The sequence below is a fragment of the Taudactylus pleione genome, unplaced genomic scaffold (genome assembly GCF_031769625.1).
Source record: "Taudactylus pleione unplaced genomic scaffold, aTauple2 ptg001183l, whole genome shotgun sequence".
In the NCBI taxonomy this organism is placed as follows: domain Eukaryota; kingdom Metazoa; phylum Chordata; class Amphibia; order Anura; family Myobatrachidae; genus Taudactylus; species Taudactylus pleione.
The window spans coordinates 939,180-963,927 of NW_028285584.1; positions in this window are offsets into that span (position 1 = coordinate 939,180).

Consider the following 24,748-nt stretch of genomic DNA (forward strand, 5'->3'; position numbering starts at 1 on the left):
CATACACACAGTCATATGTGCCCATCCACTAGCAGACCATAGAGATGACAGCACGATTATGACATTGTAATCATGCTGTCGTTTCTATGGGCTCTATTTATTAACATTATTTTTACTAAAATAAAGTGAAAAAGGGTGTTTTCACACCCTTTTCACATTATTTTAGTTTCACCTGTAGTTATTATAGGGCAATTGGAGTAGAATTAGTAAAATTCTACTCCAACCCCCAGTATCACTTATTTTTAGTAAAGCAGATCGCATTTCCCATAATTGTAATGGGAAATGTGATCTGTGTGCAAGTTACTAAAAATAAATTGTAAAAAAATACCGGGGGAAGCCCTGTGATAATAACGCCACCTAGAGGTGGCCCGCGATCGCGGGGGGCGGGGCTTAGCGCCGAGGCTTAGCGTTGGCGGGGGGGTAGTAGCGGTGGTCGGTCGGCGCATGCGCGGGCTCTTAGTCGCGGTATTTTTTCCGAAAATACCGCGACTAGAGTGCGGATGGGATCCGCAGGGACAGAGCTTTATCGCAAGTTCTGTCCCTGCAAGGGATTTATAGTAAATCCCTGTGATATTCAATGCGAATTCACTCGGTAATATCACACTACAATCCGCATTCAATATGCGGATTGTAGTAAATAGAGCCCTATGTCTGTGATAAGCCTACACTGAATGAGCAGTCATTCAGTGCAGGCTCATGAATCATTTGGCAACATGCTGAACCTGACGATATCGTCAGGTTGACCAGCATGTTTGCCCGATGATTGATGTCGGAATCGACCAGCGGACGCGCACATCGCTGGTCGTTTCCGACTTTAAAGTGCCTGATTTGCAGACGATTTGCAAGCGATTGCACGATAACTACGTCATTATCGTGCAATCGCCTGTCAAAATCGCCTAGTGGATGGGCAGCATTAGATGTGTCAGATGAACGATTGAATGATTTTACAAACGATTTGAATGATTTCTGACTGCATTACAAATGAATGGAATCGTCCAAATCTGACTACAAACACATCAGATGTCAGATATCGTTATCTGACAAGCGGGAACGCGCATCGTTCATCTGACAAACGTGTCAGATTGTCCTTTAGATATGAACGATTTTTAAAATCGTTATTGTACAGATCTGAAGGAAAATGTGACCGTGTGTATGCACCATTACTCTCTCTGCACATGTTACACCTATCCCACCTGCAGTGCAGCATGGTGTTACCAAGGTGCACAGTCACTGGCTCTATCTTACTCTATTCCTAACAGGCCCAGTGTTAATAGACAACACAGGTTAAACTGAGTTGAATATGAGTGTGAAAGATCTACATGGGGCCTTTTATAAGGGTAATATCCACATGGGGCCCCTTAAATTGGAAATATCTACATAGGGCACATTATCTACATGGGGTACCCTATATAGGAAATATCTGCATGGGTGCCCCTTAACCACTTGCCTGGCGTAGTGGCATAAAATGTGTCAGATTGCCCACAGGCGGTTGCTGGAATGTCATTTTCCTGCAGCTGGCAGGCTCCGCACACCTGGTTGGCCCCTTGTCATCCTCTGGTCACTGCCGTCAGCCTCTTCCTCCTCGGCCATCTAGATCTCCATCCTCGGGCAGGAAGCCAGGAGCTAAATGGTAAAAAGGGAAACGTTCGATGTTTATTACTCCAAAAATCAGTCTTTCTGCAGCAGAGCAGTTATTGTTGAACTACATCTCCCAGCTTTGTGTTCTAGTCAGTTATTAGCAGGTGCAACAGCAGTCAGGTAGCCCACCGGTACACTTCAGTCTCATATGCCAGTCATGTGCTAATTACCAAATACCCCCTGATGTGTATTACTCACGCTCACTCCATGGCAATGTGACTGTGACTAGCTATAGAAATTGCCTCCATGTTTACCTCCATGCAATGTGTCACCAGTAATTGCTCTAAGTAGCGTATGCAGGCCCCAATGCGTGCGCAGTTCGCTAAAAGTCACTAGATCCATCAGCAGGTGGGATTGCACGCAACTCAGAATCAGGCCCTTTGTGCCCGATATCGCACTTAGGGTTACCTGCACTGCGACGCCTGAGGCAGGGCCACACAATTCAGCGTAATTATGTGATTGGCTGTCCATACCACGCACTTCACTAGGGGACGTGGGCGAGTGGCCTCCGGGAGACTTGCCCACTCTTTTGGGCATCCAGGAGAGTCACCCAAGATTCATGAATCTCCCGGATGTGGGAGTGGTGCCTACGCCCAGGGCCCAGGGGAGTGTCAGCGTCGCTGCTCCATGACACCTGCATTTGGTTTGCAGAGTGCCTGACACGGCACAATGCAGCCTGTAGAGGCGGCAGGAATGTCCCCTAACCCTACAGCTTGTATAGTCACCCGGAGTGTCTATAGGATGCGCCAGGTACTCCTCTGCTTGCTGGTCCTGTGACCTGGGCTGCACTGTAACTACTGTTGGGTGAATTGACTCAATTGATTCTGAAATTAAATACGTGATCTGAATTTGTTAAAAAATTAATACAATTTCTGAATAAATAATTCAAATCGGAGAATCAGACATATCATAGTGCATGGAGAGTAATGCATCAACACACATGACTAGTCTATGGCCTTATACACTGAGCATCCAGCCCCTCACACACTGAGTGATAAACGCTAAACAAGGCTTGTCTGGCATTTATTTCTACTGCCCTTTTAAAACTGAGCCAAAGGCGCTGATGATCGTTGGCTTTGACAAACCGCTCGTTAGTAAATCTACCCCTAATTCATCTTGGTTCGTTCTAGAGCAGTGGTTCTCATACTCCGTCCTCAGGATCCCTAACAGGTCATGTTTTCCAGACCACCTCGCTGGTGCACAGGTGTACTCAGTACTAACCGACACATTTTAAAAGATCCACAGGTGGTCTGGAAAACATGAACTGTTGAGGGTCCTGAGGACGGAGTTTGAGAAACACGGATTCTAGTAGAAAGTGTCTGCGGGGGAGGCGTGGCCTGGAAGCCGAGGAGGAAAGCTGCATGGAGTCGGGGCTCCGTTACGACTGAGCCTGCTGATCCAGTCCCTCCGGCCGTGCGCGGTGCTTCTTGGCTCTCCTACCGCCACAAGCCATCTCTGCCCCCAAGGCGGGTGTTCCCATTGCCTAGCGGGATCCTGGTTCCCGGACTCGGGCTGCCGGACCTCGCGGCCTACTGCAGACGCGGTGCGTGGTGCTGGATTCCGGCCCTCGCCTCCCGGCTCCTGCATCGCGCCTGGTCCACTGCCAAACCCCGCGACGCTGGCTCACAGACAGTCAGCGGGTGGGTGCGAGCAGCAAGGGGAACACACGGGGACGCCGCTGGACGGGTCCCCGCGACCGCATATCATAATTGCAGAAGGCAGACGCTGGCTCCTTTCAAGGTCCTTTTACAGACGGCGCCATTTTGCAGACACTGCATATACAGGAGACAAGGTACTGTGTGTTACCAGTTAAAGCCCTATACTGGAGAACGTACAGCTGCTTATAAACAGAAGTCTTGCAACTCTATACTTCTTTTGAATCCCCAGCTATAGCTGATGATAAATTTGGCAATATTTATGTACATATCCTTTACTCTGGGGAATAGTTACAGTGCCAGCTTCTACCACCAGATGGTGCTCCAGCCCTATTTTTCAAGTTACTTCACAATTATTTGAAATGTAAAGGATCTCCTGTCTGTGATCACAGCCATTTCTAAGCAACACACTCCTCAGTATTATCATAACCTGGTGAAAATTAAGACCAATCTCTACATGGATAAGTTCATGGCTCCACAGCCCACCCCCAAGGCAAATCGAGCCAGGGGTAGTAGCAAACGTACAGATCAACCTACAGACCCTGTGGAAAACATGCCACACACACATAGTTCCGAACCCGCTACTACCCATAACACAATGGGCCCGGTTCCTGCTCCTCTCTCATATGCAGAGATAGTTAGAGCCATTAAAGAAACAGTGGAACCACTACTGCAAAACCAAGCGGATAAATTCATGGGGGCACTGGCGGATATTAAGACGCAAATGTCCTCTGTCTCACAACAAGTGCGTGAAAATGAAAACAGGATCGGAGTCAACTTTCATGAACTTTCGGAACTAAAACAACAAGTTGCTACCATGTCGACCACACAACAACAATTACTATCCAAGGTAGACGATCTGGAAAATAGGTCCAGACGCAACAACCTGCGACTTCTGGGTCTTAAGGAAACGATTAAAGGCAACGATCTCACTAAATTTCTTCAAACCGATCTCCCTGAGCTACTCGGCATCTCGGCTGAACTGAATAATTTTGAGATAGAACGAGCACATAGATTAGGTCCTTTTCGCGATTCTAACATCTCACGCCCTAGAGCTGTTATCTTCAAGTGCTTAAATTTTCGTCACAAGGATCTGATATGGTCAACTGCTCGACAGAAGGGCCCTCTTCAGTGGGATGGCCAACGTATCCTCTTGTTCCAGGACTACTCCGCGGAGGTTGCCAGAGCACGCAGAAATATGTCCCCTGTCTGCTCTCAGCTCATCCAATCAGGGACTCGCTTCGCGCTCTTATTCCCAGCTAGACTTCGCATTTTCTCACCTCAAGGCCCTAAAGATTTCACAGAAGTTGCTGACGCCCAGGCTTTCCTTAACGAAGTAAAAGAGTCCTCGGACCCCTCCACGATGGACCATAATGATTGATTACGGGAAGATGTCCCATACCTATTTTGATGCCTTTACCAGGTTTTACCCTTTTCTTCAAAAATATGTTTATAGTCTGATTTAGGATTATAATTACATATATACTTGTGACGTTGCTTTATAGTTATTATTAAGACTATTGTCTTTTTTTTTTTTCCTTTTCAATAGGCTGAGATCAATGACTATAGTTTTGGTTATATGTTTGCATTTGATTCGCAATCTATGCATATCAGCGTCTTTCTTTATTTTCTTTTTATGTCTATGTCCATTTGTTTATTTGTTTCTTTATACTGTATGAATCACGAAGCTCATGCCCTTCATAGCTTATTTATGACTTATACTAGAGCCGACATTCATATTATTATGAACCTACCTAACACCAACCGGTATTATGGGGAGTATATTAACATTTATACTACACTTTTTTACTATTTGCATTACCTAATTTCCACACCTTGTGATGCATTCCCACCTTAGGTTTTGCACCTGGAATGTCAGGGGGATTCACTCACCAGTGAAAAGAAAGCGCATATTGACATATCTTAATAAGCTTAAATCCGATATCACTTATTTACAGGAGACTCATTTAACTCCCACAGAACACGCCAAGCTAAACACACTGCACCACCAGGTACTGGCGTCATCATCATTTGGTTCTAAGTCACGTGGAGTGGTAATCCTAATACGCAAGGGTATTCAATTCGATATTCACTCCTCTGATGTGGACCAAGAGGGCCGATACATTCTTATGGATGTTACGCTAGACGGCACTAGATATTGTTTGTGTAATGTCTATGGTCCCAATATATATGATAAATCTTTTTTCTTAGGATTGATTAACAAATTATATTCTTTTGCAGATTCTAAGATTATATTAGGGGGTGATTTCAATCTGGTCGCTTCCCCAACCTTAGATAGGAAAACTTTCTCTCATTCCTCCCCCAAACAACCAAAAATAGGTTTAAATTATATAGCCACAGAATTGAATTTATTAGATGTGTGGAGAATGAGACACCCCACTGATCTGGAATACACGTACTACTCAGCCACTCATAACGCCTTTTCTAGGCTTGATTATCTTTACTTATCTAACTCAATATCCCCAATGATTATCGATACATCGATTGAAACTATTGCTATTTCGGATCATGCGCCGGTGTGGGTGGATGTACAGGGGAAATTCCTTTTGGGTTCATACTCCCAATGGCGATTTCCGGCAAAATTAGCCTCATCCCTTAAATTTAAGTCAATGCTAGAGTCTGCTTGGGCCAATTACGAAATGAACAACCAAATACATAAAGATAACCCAGGTTTATATTGGCAAACTGCTAAGGCGGTGATTAGGGGGGAAATTATCTCCTTTATGACAAAATATAAGGCTGAACAGGACGCCACTTATAGATCTGCACAGACGGCCTTAACATCCGCATTTCAAGCTCTAAGAGCTTCATCCTCACCGGTGACTAGAGCCGCATATGGTGAGTGCAGGTTACACTTTGATCAAATCCTCACTCAAATGGATGATAAATATGTATACTCAGGTAAATTACATTTCTTTCGATACGGCAACAAACCTAGCCGACTCCTATCAAACATGCTGAGAGGTACCAAGCCACATAATAATATTGCAGCTCTCAAAGATGAAAGCTCTGCCATACAATTCAATGGCAAAGATATCGCGAATATCTTTTTCCGTTACTACCAAAACCTCTATTCCCAAGACCCAATAGATATCACTAAAAAGGAGGCTTTTTGGGAATCACACACCCTGCCACAGATTTCATCTGCACAGGCTGATATATTGATTGGCAAAATTACACATGAAGAGGTAGATCAGGCTGTTAAATCTCTCAAGACGTTCAAGGCCCCAGGCCCAGATGGTCTGAGTGGGGAGTTTTTCAAAATATTACGTCCCCAAATCACAGAGACTTTAACTAATGTATTTAACTCCATAATGGATAGTAAAATAATCCCTCACTATTTTAATTCGGCCATTATAAAAGTTCTGCCGAAGTCAGGCAGAGACCCCCTTTTGCCTTCATCATATAGACCCATTTCTCTACTTAACGTAGACTATAAATTATTGACAAAAATTTTAGCAGAGCGGTTGAAGTTGATTCTCCCGTCTATCATACACCCGGATCAAACCGGGTTTATTTGTGGCAGAAACTCTGTCACAAACATTAGGAAAGTCCTTACGGTGCTGCAGTCTCTGCATATGGGCGAGACGGGTGATCCCAGGTTCTTGTTGTCTTTAGACGCAGAAAAAGCGTTTGATCTGGTAACCTGGGATCACCTGTTTGAATCTCTGCGTCGGTTTGGTATGCCCGCCCTTTTTGTTGAGATCATACGATCCTTATATACTTCTCCCCTTACTCAGATTCTCACTAATAGATATTTATCACCTGTATTCTGTACACAGAGAGGGACGAGACAGGGTTGCCCGCTTTCTCCACTTTTGTTTGCAATTGCGCTAGAACCATTGGCAATAGCAATAAGACAGGAAACGGAGGTAAAGGGTATTACTATCAGAAACCAAACATGTAAATTGTCTTTATTTGCAGACGATATGATGCTTTTTATATCTGACCCCCTACGATCCATCCCTACACTTCTGGATCTAATTACCACATTTGGATCATTTGCAGGTTATCGCATCAATGTGAGTAAATCTGAGTTGCTCCCCATTGATGCAGCTACTTTTTTAGCTACACATCCCCACATAGCCTCTCTTTTCACAATTGCAACACATAAATTAAAATACTTAGGTATATTTATACCAGCTCAATTATCCTCTCTATATGCTTTTAATTTCTCTCCATTGCTAAATAGATTAAACTCCCAACTCCAGAATTGGAAAGATCTTAAACTCTCTCTACTCGGACGAGTAACTGTAATAAAGAGTGTGGTGTTCCCGAAACTAGCCTATCTTTTACAAACTTTACCCATTACTTTAACAAGAGTGGATGTACTGAAGTTTACGCAGATCTTTTTTAAATTCATTTGGCAGTACAAGAAACCCAGAATGCCGCGTTCCCGAGCTTACCTATTGAAAAAAAATGGAGGGCTGAGCATCCCAAGCATCTCTGCATTTGCAAAAGCTGCCATATTCCGATATATAACTGATTGGTTATTACATACCGATCACTATACTAATCCTGACTTGGAGGAAGCATTATTTCACCCATATGCCCCAGCAGCCTTGTTACACACCCCTAAAATACACATTCCTAAGATATTTCGTTCTAATATTTTATTCTGGGACACTTACACTACGTGGTTGAAGGTTAATACACATTTGGGGAAAAATCCTTTTTCATCCCCGTACATCCCCTTATGGGGTAATCCCTGTTTTCCCCCTTCACTTGACATTCCTCTTTTTAAAATGTGGAATCAAAAGGGAATCATGTCCATCAAAGATGTATTTGATCCGGGTGGCAATTTGCTCTCCTTTGTACAATTACAGGATAAATATGACATCCCTCGTACACAATTTTTTATGTTTCTACAAGTACGTCATTTCATTCAATCCTTAGATAATCCTTTATGGATCTCAATTAACACAGATACAATGGGTCGCATTCTACTCTTATGTCGCTCAACCAAATTCAGAATAGCTCATTTATATAAATACCTGATTGAAATTCCTATACATGCTTGGGCACCAGTTGCGGAAGCTTGGCACACAGAGATACCCGAATTATGTGACTTGGAGCCATTTGTTGCGAATCTGGATTGTGTTTTACCCTGCCTTAAGTCAGCGAGACTTCAAGAAATTCATCTTAGAATTTTAAATCGTACATATATGTCCCCGGCCCAACGGAGACATTTTGTGCCACTGGAGGAGGGAAATTGTGTGAAATGTGACTGCTCTAATGCCTCTCTCTCGCATAACCTCTGGTACTGCAGAAAGATCCATAGATTTTGGAATAAAATTTTGTGTTATCTAAATAATACGATACATCTTAAATTGTCCAAAAATGCGGCAGCTCTTATTTTCGCAGAATTTTCAATATGGGAGTCTGAGTCCTCCTTGGGCCCATGGAAACCTGCTCTGAGAGTCATGGTTACAGTAGCTAAACAACTTATCCTTAATTACTGGATCTCAAAATCAGCACCTACACTAATGGAATGGAAAACTGCGCTGCTGGAGGTAATTTATGCGGAGAGACGTATGGCTATCTTTAACATCGAAAGAGGGGTACGGATTTTTTCCAAAAAATGGGAACCATACATACAATGTCTACCGGTCCAGATTCAGAATAACATATGGAAAGTCTTTGATCACACGGAATGGTTTATGCTAAGAAATATCACTTAAAATGCCCCTATTTGTGCTATTTATATGTAGCTCTCTGTGAATCCCCCCAGACAAGGTATCTCTCACCTTCTGTCAGTGATTCCCCCTCTATTTCTATTTCACCTTTCTTTCTTCTTCTGTTTCTTTTATCATTTTATTCTAACTCTCCCCCCCTTTTTTCTAATATAATTCTGCATTGATGTAGATTATATTGACGCAACGATTGACTGATATACCGAAGTTGATGTGATAATTGGTTAACTCAAAATTCAATTGCTGCTTACACTGGCTCTATAAGTTGCATAGTTTGAGTGACATTGATTGTATATTTACTTGCATTTCTATACGGTGTACTATATTGATTTTTTTATACAGTATTTGTAATTTTGTAATTTTCTACATTATATTATATTCAAGTACTTTGTTTCTTTGTACTTTGACATAATTTCAATCTATATTTGTACTATTTTCCAAAAAAAAAAAAAAGTTTGAAAAGATTAACAGTAGTTTGTATATTGTTTGTTCCAAGAAACAGACTAGTCGTTTATCAGACAATTTTATTTTCTCTAATTCTTGGATTGTGCAATGTATAACTGTTTTATTGCTGTTCAATAAAAAAAGATATTTAAAAAAAAAAAGAAAAGAAAAGAAAGTGTCTGCGGATGCAATGTGTGACCAGATATAAGTACCCTGGTCTACTGTACACTAGTCTAGTGCTACATGTCTGTGTATTCAGTCTTGTTATCACTCCTCACTTTACTACTCTCCCAGGCATGATACATCTCCCCCAGAATCTATCAAGTGTCAATATATACAGGCAATCCATGGCCAACACTTCTCCAAACACACTGGTCACCGCAATACCCAATTATGGGCCTGATTCAGAAGTGATGTCAGTGGGAGTGCTTTCGGTTCTGTTTGAGCCGAAAGCACTCAAGGGCTTGCGGCAACGAGACCCTACCACAAGGGTCTCGTCGCAAGCCCGATGGTCGCGATGGTATTGACCATCGCGACCATCTTCCTGGCCGCTCGATATATCTGTGGATTGTCACCCACAGCTATACGAGCGGCCAGGAGGCCGCTCTAAAAATCAAGAGGGGCGGCCCTGATTCAGAGAGAGCGCTCTGTCAGAGCGACCGGCTCTGAATCAGGGCCTATGTTCTGTACTTGTCATTAATGCCATTAGCTATATAGGTGCAGAAATACAGGCAGCCACTGAGATCTCCACAGTTGCTAAAATGCACCGACATATACAATATCTGACCAGGGACAAGGTGCATGAATCATCCTCCTTATCAGCAGTGATAGGGTCACTCAGCCTCCACTGATGGGTAATTAGTAATTAGATAGACAATGTCTAGATGGACCCCAGATGTTAGACAGTCAATAGGTCGACAGGTACAAAAGGTCGACGCGAAAATGGTCGACACAAAAATAGTCAACACATGATTATTATTTTTTTAGCCCTAATCTGCACTTTAACCCTAACCCTCCCTTCTAGTGCTTAACCCTAACCCTCCCTCCTGGTGCCTAAGCGTAACCGTCTTGGTAAGTGCCTAACCCTAACCGTGGGGGTAAGTGCCTAAACATAAAAAAAAAAGAAAAAAAAATGCGAATCATTTTTTTGTGTCGACCATTTTCATGTCGACCATTTGTACCCGTCGACCTATTGACTGTCTAACATCTGGGGTCTATCTAGACATTGTCTAATTACTGTCTATCTACAGTCTGGAACCCTCCACTGACACATTGTATAAGAGAATTTATCCATTATGTCTAGCGTGATTGCTTTCTGGTGGAAGCCTCTCAGTGTGGCCTCAGTGATGGTGGAAGGGCTTTCATGGGGTAGAGACAACACCAGCTAGATTGGCATTGCCCAGGTTAGATCTGTACAATCTACTGCACTTGAATACTTGAATGGCAGCTGAACTGTTCCTAAACCTATATTACCCTATATATAAAAAGCATTATATACAAACACAATTTAGCGTGTCACTGGCCCTTTAAGGCATAAGTGGTGACATCAGAACCTGTAAGCAGTGTTATGTCATAAAGGGCATTGTCAGATGACAGTTAAGAACCCTGCTGGCTGGCATTCTGTACCACTGTCTGCCTGTAAGCCTACAGAGCAGCAGGGGTTTTTGTCAGTGAATTATTTACAATTTACCAGAGATATGAGAGAATTGGCCACGTATAGTCGTGGTTCTATCCCATCAAGGAGCCCAGCTTGTAACTCCTCGTTATTTTCATCCAGCCAGGACAGCTGCAGAACAAGTCCATATGCCACCATGAAGGGCACACATGGAGAGGAGAAACCTAGAAAGCCATAAAGCTTAGGTGAGGACCTCTATGACTATACAGAGAAGGCAGCAAATAGAATCTACGCCAGGCTGCTACCTAACTCAGCCTCCAAACAGTCGTCTAACGTGAGCCAGCAGGAACAGTGCTTTGTTGCACAAAGACACGGCATCAAAGCACAGCCATCTAGAGACTCTGCTGGTGATGACTGTAGTAGAGCAACACTGGGCAAACCACCAGCATGTCCTCTGCTCATTACTAAATTGCCGTTATTGCCACAGATGAATCCAAGAAAAACATTTGGACCAGTGTATAATGCTTCAGATGTGAAACTCTCCCATCTCCCTCCATCGAGGAGCCCAGCATGTAGCTCTGCATCAACAAGTCCATTTTCATCCAGGCCGGACAGCTGTACAAGTCCATATGCCACCATGAAGGACACACATGTAGAGGGGAAACATGTCTCACCTAGAAAGCCATATAGCCTAGGTGAGGACTTCTACGGCTATAAAAAGGCAGAAAATAGAATCTACGACAGGCTGTTACACAACTCAGCCCCCAAACAGCTGTCTAATGTGGTCTGGCAGGAACAGTGCCCTGCACAAAGACACGGCATCAAAGCACAGCCATCTAGAGACTCTGCCGATGACGACTGTAGCTGGGCAACCCTGGGCAAACTACCAGCGTTTCCACTGTTCATTACTAAATTGCCATTATTGCCATGGATGTTCCGGAGCACAAGATCTGAACCAGTTCCTGCCTTAAATCCTAAACCCTCCCGTCTCCAGGCGCTGAAGCCAAGAAAGACATCTGATGCTCCGGCTCCCAAACTGAAGACCAGAGGCGCCGTAGGGGGAAGGTTTCCTGTATCCCAGCACCTCCCAACACACCTGAATTAGGGCTGCTCTGTGGTTGAGGGAGTAGAAGTCCAATCAAGTCCTCCCGTATCCCACAGCTGAGTCTCATAAACACATCTGCTGTAGGTGCTTCCACACCCTAACTGAAGACCACCTGTATCCCACGGCTGAAGCCTAGTTCCTGCCACCAAAGTGACTGCTTCCCGTGTCGCACAGCTGCAGCAATTATCTGTTGCTAGAGACAATTATAAATAAAATTCTGTTTGAATCTATTATTTATGTTGTGTCATAATCTGCTGGGATAGGGCAGCTGTGAGAGGTCTGGGGGCTTTTACCCAGGTTCCAAAGCAGGGTGACATAAACTCCAGGGAAGGTGCAGTAATATCTCTGTGAGGAGAACGTCTTTATTTTCTGGGATTGGAACTTAGGAATGACTGGAAGGTTGGGTGGGTCGGTTATTTCCCTCCACCTCTGTTTTATTCCAGTATTATTGTGTTATTGCACCTGTACTGTATAAACAAGATCCTGTACCATATTTGTTATTGTGCCTGTACTGTATAAACAAGCACTTGTACCATATGTGTTATTGTACCTGTACTGTATAAGTATAATGTACAGTGTGACATAAACTCCAGGGAAGGTGCAGTAATATCTCTGTGAGGAGAACGTCTTTATTTTCTGGGCCTAGAATTTAGGAATGACTGAAAGGTTGGGTGGGTCGGTTATTTCCCTCCCCCTTCTTTGATTCCAATATTATTTTCTTAAAGTACCTGTACTGTATAAACAAACACATGTGTCACTAATATTGTGCCCAATATTCATTATAGTGTTATGTAGAGTATACTTCCCATGGTCTTTTAGAGCATGATTTTATTGTTTCCGGTGCACTACAACCCCCAGACGTGGAGAGAGCTTATCGCAGGTCTCCTGGGGTGAATGGAAGCTGGGCTCTCCCACATCTGTAGCTATATCACATAGACTGGCAACTACCACTCGTGTTCGGGTGCAGACCTTAAACACATTTCCGTTCTCTTGAAAGTGTCTCCAACTCTATTTTAATGGTGTAGCTTGAAAACATATATTTGGTCATTGGCTCATCTTTGTTGAGGGGACCCTACATTTAGGAAACTTTGTAGTCTGCTTGACTTTGTGATCTGGCCTCACAGACATGTAATGTAGGTCGCCAACCTTAATTGAGGTGTGAGCTACTTTAGAAAAATTAAACCTTCTGAAGAGCTACTAAAATTGTATAAAAAAAAAATCTGGCTAATAACTGAACAATTGAAGGTCATTTAATGAACATGAAAAAAAAGTTTCATAGAAAATAACAATGTATTTAATTATTACAGTGATATTGTTGTAGTTTGTAAATAAAATTTAATAACAGGCACATTTCAATGTTAATTACTGGCTCCTTGGTGGTACGTGCAGTAGAGAAGCAAAAGATATAGGCAGGACTGCTGTGTGATTTTCTGGAAGGTGGGAGTCAATCTCTCTGCCGTAGCGTACACGCTGTGGGTGGAACCACATTAGGCATTGCTGTAGAGGCTGCGGCAATCACCGGACGTGCTTCCCTGTGGCTCCACCCATGGCGTCGACACCACGGGGGAGCACACATCAGAGGTCACTTCCTCCTAGTTGACTCGGCAGTACTGCAGCTGGGGGAGCTACCAAAATGAAGACCGCGAGCTACCGGTTGAAGACCACTGGTTTAGGATACGTATTTAGAAGTTTAGAGATACTTTCCTGACATCACCACCACCACGTGCTGAGCAAGCTCTTCCTATTCTGTGAATGGGACCCAGGTCGCATCGACACGGGTTACCCGTGTACACTGTATAGCGAGCCGGGTTGAACCCGTGTAAATACTGGCTGCTTTTGTATGCGGCCCACAAATGCTGGACAGCTTTATTGGTACAATGCAATTTAGTTTACAATTTGGACACAACTCTCCCAAATCTAACTCTCTCTGCCCATGTTACACCTATCCCACCTGCAGTGCAGCATGGTGTTACCAAGGTGCACAGTCACTGGCTGTATCTTAAGGTGCCCACACACATAGCGATATTTTACACGATCTGGCCGATTCCGACACATTTGAACGACAGATCGTGTAAAATATGGCCAAATCGTGAGGAAATCGTGAGTCCCCACTCACGATCACGATGCGATACGCGTCCCCATTGGTCGCACATCGCATCGTCAGATCTGCCGTGCAGTAGGGCAGATCTGACAATCTAGGAGGCGATGCACTGTGACAGTCTGGATGCAGGAGAGACCGTTTGAAGATTGGACACCAAATCGTGTACAGATTGTGTGGAGATCGTGTGCAGAGCTGCCGGGGAGAGTTTCAGGGGACATCGTACACAAATCGTACACATCGGCTGGTCGTGGGCAGATCGGTATGTGTGTGGGCACCTTTACTCTATTCCTAAAACAGGCCCAGTGTTAATAGACAAAACAGGTTAAAAGAATTGAATATGAGTGTGAAAGTTCTACATGGGGCCCTATACATAGGAAATATATACATGGGGCCCCATACATAGGATATATCTGAATGGGTGCCCCTATACATAAGAAATATCTGCATGGGGCCCCATACATAGGAAATATCTGCATGGGGCCCTATACGTAGGAAATATCTGCAAGGGGCCCTTATACAAAGGAAATATCTGCAAAGGCCCTGTACATAGGAAATATCAGCATGGGCCCTATACATAGGACATATATGCATGTGGCTCTATACATAGGATATAGCTGCATGGGGCCCTATACATAAGAAATATCTGCATGGGGCCCTATACCTAAGAAATATCTGCATGGGGCCCTATACATAGGAAATATCTGCATGGGGCCCTATACATAGGAAATATCTGCATGGGGCCCTATACATAGGAAATATCTGCATGGGGCCCTATACATAGGAAATATCTGCATGGGGCCCTATACATAAGAAATATATGCATGGGGACATATACATAAGAAATATCTGCATGGGGACCTATGCATAGGATATATCTGCATGGGGCCCTATACATAAGAAATATCTGCATGGGGCCCCATACATAGGATATATCTATTTCTGGCCCTATACATAGGAAATATATACATGGGGCCCTATACATAGGAAATATCTGCATGGGGCCCTATACATAGGAAATATATACATGGGGCCCTATACATAGCAAATATCTGCATGGGGGCCCCTTAACCACTTGCCTGGCGTAGTGGCATAAAATGTGTCAGATTGCCCACAGGCGGTTGTTGGAATGTCATTTTCCCGCAGCTGGCAGGCTCCGCACACCTGGTTGGCCCCTTGTCATCCTCTGGTCACTGCCGTCAGCCTGTTCCTCCCCGGCCATCTAGATCTCCATCCTCGGGCAGGAAGCCAGGAGCTAAATGGTGAAAAGGGAAAAGTTAGATGTTTATTAATCCAAAAATCAGTCTTTCTGCAGCACAACAGTTATTGTTGAACTACATCTCCCAGCTTTGTGTTCTAGTCAGTTACTAAGAGGTGCAATAGCAGACAGGTAGCCCACCGGTACACTTCAGTCTCATATGCCAGTCATGTGCTAATTACCAAATACCCCCTGATGTGTATTACTCACGCTCACTCCGTGGCAATGTGACTGTGACTAGCTATAGAAATTGCCTCCATGTTTACCTCCATGCAATTTGAGTCACCCGTAATTGCTCTAAGTAGCATATGCAGGCCCCAATGCGTGCGCAGTTCGCTAAAAGTCACTAGATCCATAAGCAGGGGTGATTGCACGCAACTCAGAATCAGGCCCTTTGTGCCCAATATCGCACTTAGGGTTATCTGCACTGCGAAGCCTGAGGCAAGGCCACACAATTCAGCGGAATCACGTGATTGTCTGTCCATACCACGCACTTCACTAGGGAACGTGGGTTGGTGGCCTCCGGGAGACTTGCCCACTCTTCTGGGCATCCAGGAGAGTCACCCAAGATTCATGAATCTCCCGGATGTTCTGTAATCAGGTATACTTATACTATTGTGCAGACACTGGGCCTGATTCAGAGCCGCTCGTAAGCGGCCGCTCGTTCGCTCCGAGCGATGTTCGCACATCTGCGCATGCGTATGGGTTGTAATGCGCATGCGCCAACCAGCCAGTCCAGTGCGGTCGTAAATCGTGTGCTCGCAAAATGGTGAATGCCTGCTAATTTGAGTGACAGGATGAGGCGTTTGTGGGTGGTAACAGGGGAAGGTGCATGAAAACGGGGAGTGGAGATCCGAACGCAGGCGTGCCAAAGCAGCGTCATCGACCACGTCACTTGGTTGTCTTTTACCGTGAACTGCTCGCATGATTGCTACCACAAGAATAGCGAGCAGTTAATACGCCTCTCGATGTACTCGATTAATCTAATAAATAGCGGAGATGACGTATGATGCGAGCGGCCAGGGGGCATCTTTACAAAATAGCGAGCGCATGTTTCGTTCGCTCGCTCGCTCAGACATAGAGGCGTCAACAGACCGCAAAGAGCGAGCGCTCAATTTAAATAGCCAGCCTCTTTTTCAGAATGACCGTCCGCAAATAGCGTCCGGCTCTGAATCAGGCCCACTGTGCCCAGTGGATAATGGGGCTGGCGCTGTACTAACCTTCAGCTGTATATAAGTAAAAAAGCTGAAAACATTATTAAAAAAAAAAAAAACCTTTGTGTCCCTGAATACATATTATGTTCCTTTGTTATGTTAATGCAGTAATAAAGAAACGCCTCACACCTATTGGTAGTGAAATGAATGCAGCCAGTTAGTAACATGATAATCTGCAAATGATTAATGCTGACGTTTCTGCTGGTTTATGGTAAGGGGCAATTTTACCTTATTGGATGCATAATAGCAGCGCAGGGGCCTCATTCTACTCCGGCCAGGGTGTCTCTGTGCCTAGTTTGTATGTGTTCCCAGCATTCGTGTGAGTTATTTCCTCTCATACTGGTAAATTATTTGACGTTAAATTAATTGGTCCTGACTTGTGTATGTACCATCTATGCCTATGGGAAATTAGAGTGTAAGCTCCGCTGGAGCAGAAACGTATGTGCCTGAATAATGTTCTCTGATTATACAGCTCTACAGAATATGTTGGCGCTGTGTGAAAAAGAAATATGATAGTAACCGGTTATTCTAGAACGACCATCGATTGTTTGAAGGAGAAGCCATAGTTACATACAGACTGGTCTTACACGGTCCAGACAGAAATCTGAGTGAGGCCTTAATTACCACTGGTTGTGGGGTCAGCATCCCAGTGAGTTATCGCAATAAACGGAACCAAGCTGAATCTCAGGAAAGAACTTAAGGTGCCCATCCACGTGCCGATAATACTGAGCGATTGCACGATTACGCCATCGTAATCATGCAATCGCTCAGTTATCAACTGCACATCGGGCATTTAAATGTCTCAAACGACCAGCAAGGCGTGCGCCCGCTGGTCATTTCTGACATCTATCATCGCCCGAACATGACGGTCAACCTGACGACCAGGGCTGGATTAAGGTTTGTGGGGGCCCCTGGTCAACGAACTTGTGGGGGCCCCTATATACCACCGTTTCTCGTCACCCTAGAATTTTTTTTTCTTTCTATTCACCTTAATGCCCCTCTTGCAATGCCCACTGTAGAAGTGCCCCTTATTCAATGTCCCCAGTAATTGTCCCCCTTATACAGTGCTCTTTATGCAGTGCCCCCTGTAGTAGTCCCCCCTATGCAGTGCCTCCTGTAGTAGTGCCCCTTATGCAGTGCCCCCAGTATTGGTCTTCCCTATGCAGTGCCCCTTATATAATGCCCACAGTAGTGGTCCCCCCTATACAGTGCCCCCTGTAGTTGTCCCCCCTATGCATTGCCCTCAGTAGCAGTTCCCCCCTATGCATTGCCCTCATTAGTAGTACCCCCCTATACAGTGCCCCCAGTAGTAATCCCCCCTATGCAGTGTCCTTTATATAGTGCCCTCAGTAGTAGTTCCCCCCTATGCATTGCCCTCAGTAGTAGTACCCCCCTATACAGTGCTCCCAGTAGTAATCCCCCTATGCAGTGTCCTTTATATAGTGCCCCCAGTAGTATTCCCCCAAAAGCATTGCCCCCAGTAGTAGTCCCCCCTATGCAGTGTCCTTTATATAGTGCCCCCAGTAGTATTCCCCCAAAAGCATTGCCCCCAGTAGTAGTCCCCCCATGCTCTGCCCCCAGTAGTCGTCCCCCTATACAGTGCCCAAGTAGTAGTCCCCCATGCTCTACCCCAGTAGAAGTCCCCACCTATACAGTGCCCCAGTAGTAGCCCCCCCCTATGCATTGCCCCCAGTAGCAAACCCCCCCGTATACAGTGCCCCATGAAATGGCCCCCCTATACAGTGACCCTTGTAGCTGCCCCCCTATACAGGGACGCCTGTAACGCTCCCCCCACCCCCTATGCAGTGACAGTGCCCCACACACACACACACGAAAAAAAAAAGCTTACCTGAATCCCCGCTCCTTACGAGAGTCCCGGCTCTTCTGTTGCACAGTTGGGAGAGACGTCAGCGTCATGATCACCAGCTGCGGGGGGGAGCCGGCTCCCTTCTGTTGTACAGCAGCTAATGAGAGTCTGTCTGACTATGTCACTATGCAGTCTACACTACACTAGCGGAGGGGACGCTAGCGGAGGGAGCAGACAGCGCAACGCTGCTAGTGGGTGCCCCTCCGAGTGTGGGGGCCCAGGGACGACCGCCCCTGTCGCCCCCCCCTTAATCCGGCCCTGCTGACGATGATTGACGGTCTACCGGGGATGATTGATGTGCATACACTAAACATCTGAACGTTGAGTGTATGCACTTCTCCCCTAGGGAGGCAACGGCATTATTACGATGTCGTAATCATGCCGTCACCCCCGCATCTACAAGTGGATGGGCACCTTTACTGTAAAGACAGATAAGCAGCGAAGGGATAGATACAAAGTGACAACAGATTCAGGGGCATGGCACCATATCTGCACCTTCAGGGCCGTAACTAGGGATGTGTGAGTGGTGCCTACGCCCAGGGCACAGGGGAGTGTCAGCGTCGCTGCTCCATGACACCTGCATTTGGTTTGCAGAGAGCCTGACACGGCACAATGCAGCCTGTAGAGGCGGCAGGAATGTCCCCTAACCCTACAGCTTGTAATGTCACCCGGAGTGTCTATAGGATGCGCCAGGTACTCCTCTGCTTGCTGGTCCCGTGACCTGGGCTGCACTGTAACTAGTGTTGGGTTATTAACTCAATTGATTCTGAAATTAAATTTGTTAAAAAATTAATACAATTTCTGAATAAATAATTCACATCGGAGAATCAGACGTATCATAGTGCATGGAGAGTAATGCATCAACACACATGACTAGTCTATGGCCTTATACACTGAGCATCCAGCCCCTCACACACTGAGTGATAAACGCTAAACAAGGCTTGTCTGGCATTTATTTCTACTGCCCTTTTAAAACTGAGCCAAAGGCGCTGATGATCGTTGGCTTTGACAAACCGCTCGTTAGTAAATCTACCCCTAATTCATCTTGGTTCGTTCTAGAGCAGTGGTTCTCATACTCCGTCCTCAGGATCCCTAACAGGTCATGTTTTCCAGACCACCTCGCTGGTGCACAGGTGTACTCAGGGCCGGTTCTAGACTTTGTGGAGCTCAGGGCGAAAGTTCCCAGTTGCGCCCCCCCCTCCCCCCAAAAAATGAAAGAACGAACTTTTTTTTAGATAACATAACATTACGCCACACATAGTAATGGCCTTTATAAAACATTATGCCACATGCAGTAATGCCCTTTATAACACACAATGCCACACGCGTAATGCCCTTTATAACACACGATGCCACACTCAGTAATGCCCTTTTATAACACACGATGCCACACACAGTAATGCCCTGTCTAACACATTATGCCACACGCAGTAATGCCCTTTATAACACACGATGCCACATGCAGTAATGCCCTTAATAACACATTATACCACACGCAGTAATGCCCATTATAACATATTATGCCACACGCAGTAATGCCCTTTATAACACATTATACCACACGCAGTAATGCCCTTTATAACACATTATGTCACACGCAGTAATGCCCTTTATAACACACGATGCCACACGCAGTAATGCCCTGTACAACACATTATACCACACGCAGTAATGCCCTTTATAACACATTATGCCACACGCAGTAATGCCCATTATAACATATTATGCCACACGCAGTAATGCCCTTTATAACACATTATACCACACGCAGTAATGCCCTTTATAACACATTATGTCACACGCAGTAATGCCCTTTATAACACACGATGCCACACGCAGTAATGCCCTGTACAACACATTATACCACACGCAGTAATGCCCTTTATAACACATTATGCCACACGCAGTAATGCCCTTTATAACACATTATGCGACACACAGTAATGCCCTGTATAACACATTATGCTATGTGCAGTAATAACCTGTATAATACATTGTGCCACACACAGTAATTACCTTTATAATACATTATCCCCAATTCAAATTACACCACACAGTAGTCTCTAATGTTATGTTAAAGTGGTGCCCCTTTTACATAATGCCAAAATTAGTGTACCTTATACACAAGGCCCACAGTAGTAGTGCCCCTAATACAATGCCCAGTAGTAAAGCTCCACAGTAGTAATTCCCCAATTAGTAATGCCCCCTATAGTAGTGCCCACAGTAGTAATGCCCCCTATAGTAGTGCCCACAGTAGTAATGTCCCTTATTGTAGTTCCCTCAGTAGTAATGCCCCCCATTACTAATGCCCCCATTAGTAATGCTCCCCAGTAGTACTGCCCCCATTAGTAATGCTCCCCAATAGTACTGCCCCCATTAGTAATGCTCCCCAGTAGTACTGGCCCCCTATAGTAGTGCCCACTGTAGTAATGTCCCCAGAAATAATGCCCACTGTAGTTGTGCCCACTAGTAGTAATGCCCCCTATAGTTGTCCCCCAGTAGTACTGCCCCCATTAGTAATGCTCCCTAGTAGTACTGCCCCCATTAGTAATGCTCCCCAGTAGTACTGCCCCCATTAGTAATGCTCCCCAGTAGTAATGCCCCCCATTAGTAATGCCCCCATTAGTAATGCTCCCCAGTAGTACTGCCCCCATTAGTAATGCTCCCCAGTAGTAATGCCCCCATTAGTAATCCCCCCCAGTAGTACTGCCCCCATTAGTAATGCTCCCCAGTAGTAATGCCCCCCATTAGTAATGTCCCCTTTAGTAATGCTCCCCAGTAGTACTGCCCCCATTAGTAATGCTCCCCAGTAGTAATGCCCCCCATTAGTAATGTCCCCTTTAGTAATGCTCCCCAGTAGTACTGCCCCCATTAGTAATGCTCCCCAGTAGTACTGACCCCCTATAGTAGTGCCCACTGTAGTAATGTCCCCAGAAATAATGCCCCCTGTAGTTGTGCCCACTAGTAGTAATGCCCCCTATAGTTGTCCCCCAGTAGTAATGCCCCCCAGTGCTGGTGCTTCCGACTGTAAAAAAAACAAAAAAAACACAATACTTACCTTTAGCCGCGCTCCTGCTCCTGCTCCCGCTGCTGCTGCCGCTGCCTTCTAGTCAGACGGCGGCTCCTCGGATCTATGGGGAGATGTCATGACATCATGACGTCCCTCCCATAGTACTCTCTCTCTGTCGGAAGCCGGAGCTCAGGAGTGAGCTCCAGCTTTCGGCTGCTGCTGCAGGGCGGGAGCTGGGTGCCTGCTGATAACAAATATAAGTGGGCGCCCGACAAATGCAGCGTCCCGGCGGCAGCTGGGGGGGATTGGACCGGCACATTTTTTTTTCCCTTCTGATTTTTTTTTCGGTGGGGGGGGAATCAGTGGCGCCCTCTAGGTGTCGGCACTCCGGGCAACGGTCCTGCTAGCCCGCACCTAGAACCGCCACTGGGTGTACTCAGTACTAACCAACACATTTTAAAAGATCCACAGGTGGTCTGGAAAACATGAACTGTTGAGGGTCCTAAGGACAGAGTTTGAAAAACACGGATTCTAGTAGAAAGTGTCTGCGGATGCAATGTGTGACCAGATATAAGTACCCTGGTCTACTGTACACTAGTCTAGTGCTACATGTCTGTGTATTCAGTCTGGTTATCACTCCTCACTTTACTACTCTCCCAGGCATGATACATCTCCCCCAGAATCTATCAAGTGTAGATTTATACAGGCAATCCATTGCCAACACTTCTCCAAACACACTGGTCACCACAATACCCAATTATGTTCTGTACTTGTCATTAATGCTGTTAGCTATATACGTGCAGGAATACAGGCAGCCACTGAGATCTCCACAGTTGCTAAAATGCACCAACATACTGTATTTTATGTTATTATATATACAATATCTGACCAGGGACAAGGTGCATGAATCATCCTCCTTATCAGCAATGACAGAGTCACTCAGCCTCCACTGATGGGTGTGGTATAAGAGATAGACAGTAATTAGATAGACAATGTCTAGATAGACCCCAGATGATAGACAGTCAATAGGTCGATAGGTATAAAAAGGTCGACACACTAAAGGTGGACGTGTAAGAAGGTCGACAGGGTCAAAAGGTCGACATGAAAATGGTCGACACATGGTTTTTGTTTTTTAGCCCTAATCTGCACTTAACTCTAAGCCTAACCTTCCCCTTGGTGCCTAACCCTAACCCTCCCTTCTAGTGCCTAACCCTAACCCTCCCTTCTAGTGCCTAACCCTCCCTTCTAGTGCCGAACCATAACCGTCTTGGTAAGTGCCTAACTGTAACCGTCTTGGTAAGTGCCTAACCCTAACCATCTTGGTAAGTGCCTAACCGTGGGGGTAAGTGCATAAACCTAAAAAAAAAATAAAGTGTCAATAAATTTTTTGTGTCGACAATTTTCATGTCGACCATTTTGCATGTCGACCTATAGTGTGTCAAACTTTTGTACCTGTCGACCTACTGACTGTCTAACATCTGGGGTCTATCTAGACATTGTCTAACTAATTACTGTCTATCTACAGTCTGGAACCCTCCACTGACACATTGTATAAGATAATTTATCCATTATGTTTATTGTGATTGCTTTCTGGTGGAAGCCTCTCAGTGTGGCCTCAGTGATGGTGGAAGGGCTTTCATGGGGTAGAGACAACACCAGCTAGATTGTACAGGTCTAACCTGGGCAATGCCAATCTACTGCACTTTAATGGCAGCTGAAGTGTTCCTAAACCTATATTACCCTATATTTAAAAAGCATTATAAACAAACATAATTTAGCATGTCACTGGCCCTTTAAGGCATAAGTGGTGACATCAGAACCTGTAAGCAGTGTTATGTCATAAAGGGCATTGTCAGGTGACAGTTAAGAACCCTGCTGGCTGGCAATTCTGTACCACTGTGTGCCTGTAAGCCTACAGAGCAGCAGAGGTTTTTGTCAGTGAATTATTTACAAATTCCCAGAGAAATGAGAGAATTGGCCACGTATAGTCGTGGTTCTATACCATCAAGGAGCCCAGCTTGTAGCTCCACATTATTTTCATCCAGCCAGGACAGCTGCAGAACAAGTCCATATGCCACCATGAAGGTCACACATGGAGAGGAGAAACCTAGAAAGCCATATAGCCTAGGTGAGGACCTCTATGACTATACAGAGGAGGCAGCAAATAGAATCTACGCCAGGCTGCTACCTAACTCAGCCTCCAAACAGTCGTCTAACATGAGCCAGCAGGAACAGCGCTCTGCACAAATACATGGCATCAAAGCACAGCCATCTAGAGACTCTGCTGGTGATGGCTGTAGTAGGGCAACACTGGGCAAACCACCAGCATGTCCACTGCTCATTACTAAATTGCCGTTATTGCCACTGATGAATCCAAGGAAAACATTTGGACCAGTGTATAATGCTTCAGATGTGAAACTCTCCCATCTCCCTCCATCGAGGAGCCCAGCATGTAGCTCTGCATCAACAAGTCCATTTTCATCCAGGCCGGACAGCTGTACAAGTCCATATGCCACCATGCAGGAGATACAGGTAGAGGGGAAACATGTCTCACCTAGAAAGCCATATAGCCTAGGTGAGGACTTCTATGGCTATAAAAAGAAGGCAGAAAATAGAATCTGCGCCAGGCTGTTACACAACTCAGCCTCCAAACAGCCATCTAACATGGGCCGGCAGGAACAGTGCCCTGCACAAAGACACGGCATCAAAGCACCACCATCTAGAGACTCTGCCGATGATGGCTGTAGCTGGGCAACCCTGGGCAAACTACCAGCGTCTCCAATGCTCGTTACTAAATTGCCGTTATTGCCATGGATGAACCTGAGCAAAATATCTGGACCAGCTCCTGCCTTAAATCCGAAACCCTCCCGTCTCCCGGCGCTGAAGCCATGAAGGACATCTGATGCTCCGGCTCCCAAACTGAAGACCAGAGGCGCCCTTAGGGGGAGAGGTTTCCTGTATCCCAGCACCTCCCACACACCTGAATTAGAGCTACTCTGTGGGTGAAGGAGTAGAAGTCCAGTCAAGTCCTCCCGTATCCCACAGCTGACTCTCATAAATACATCTGGGGTAGGTGCTTCCTCATCCTAACTGAAGACCACCTGTATCCCACGGCTGAAGCCTAGTTCCT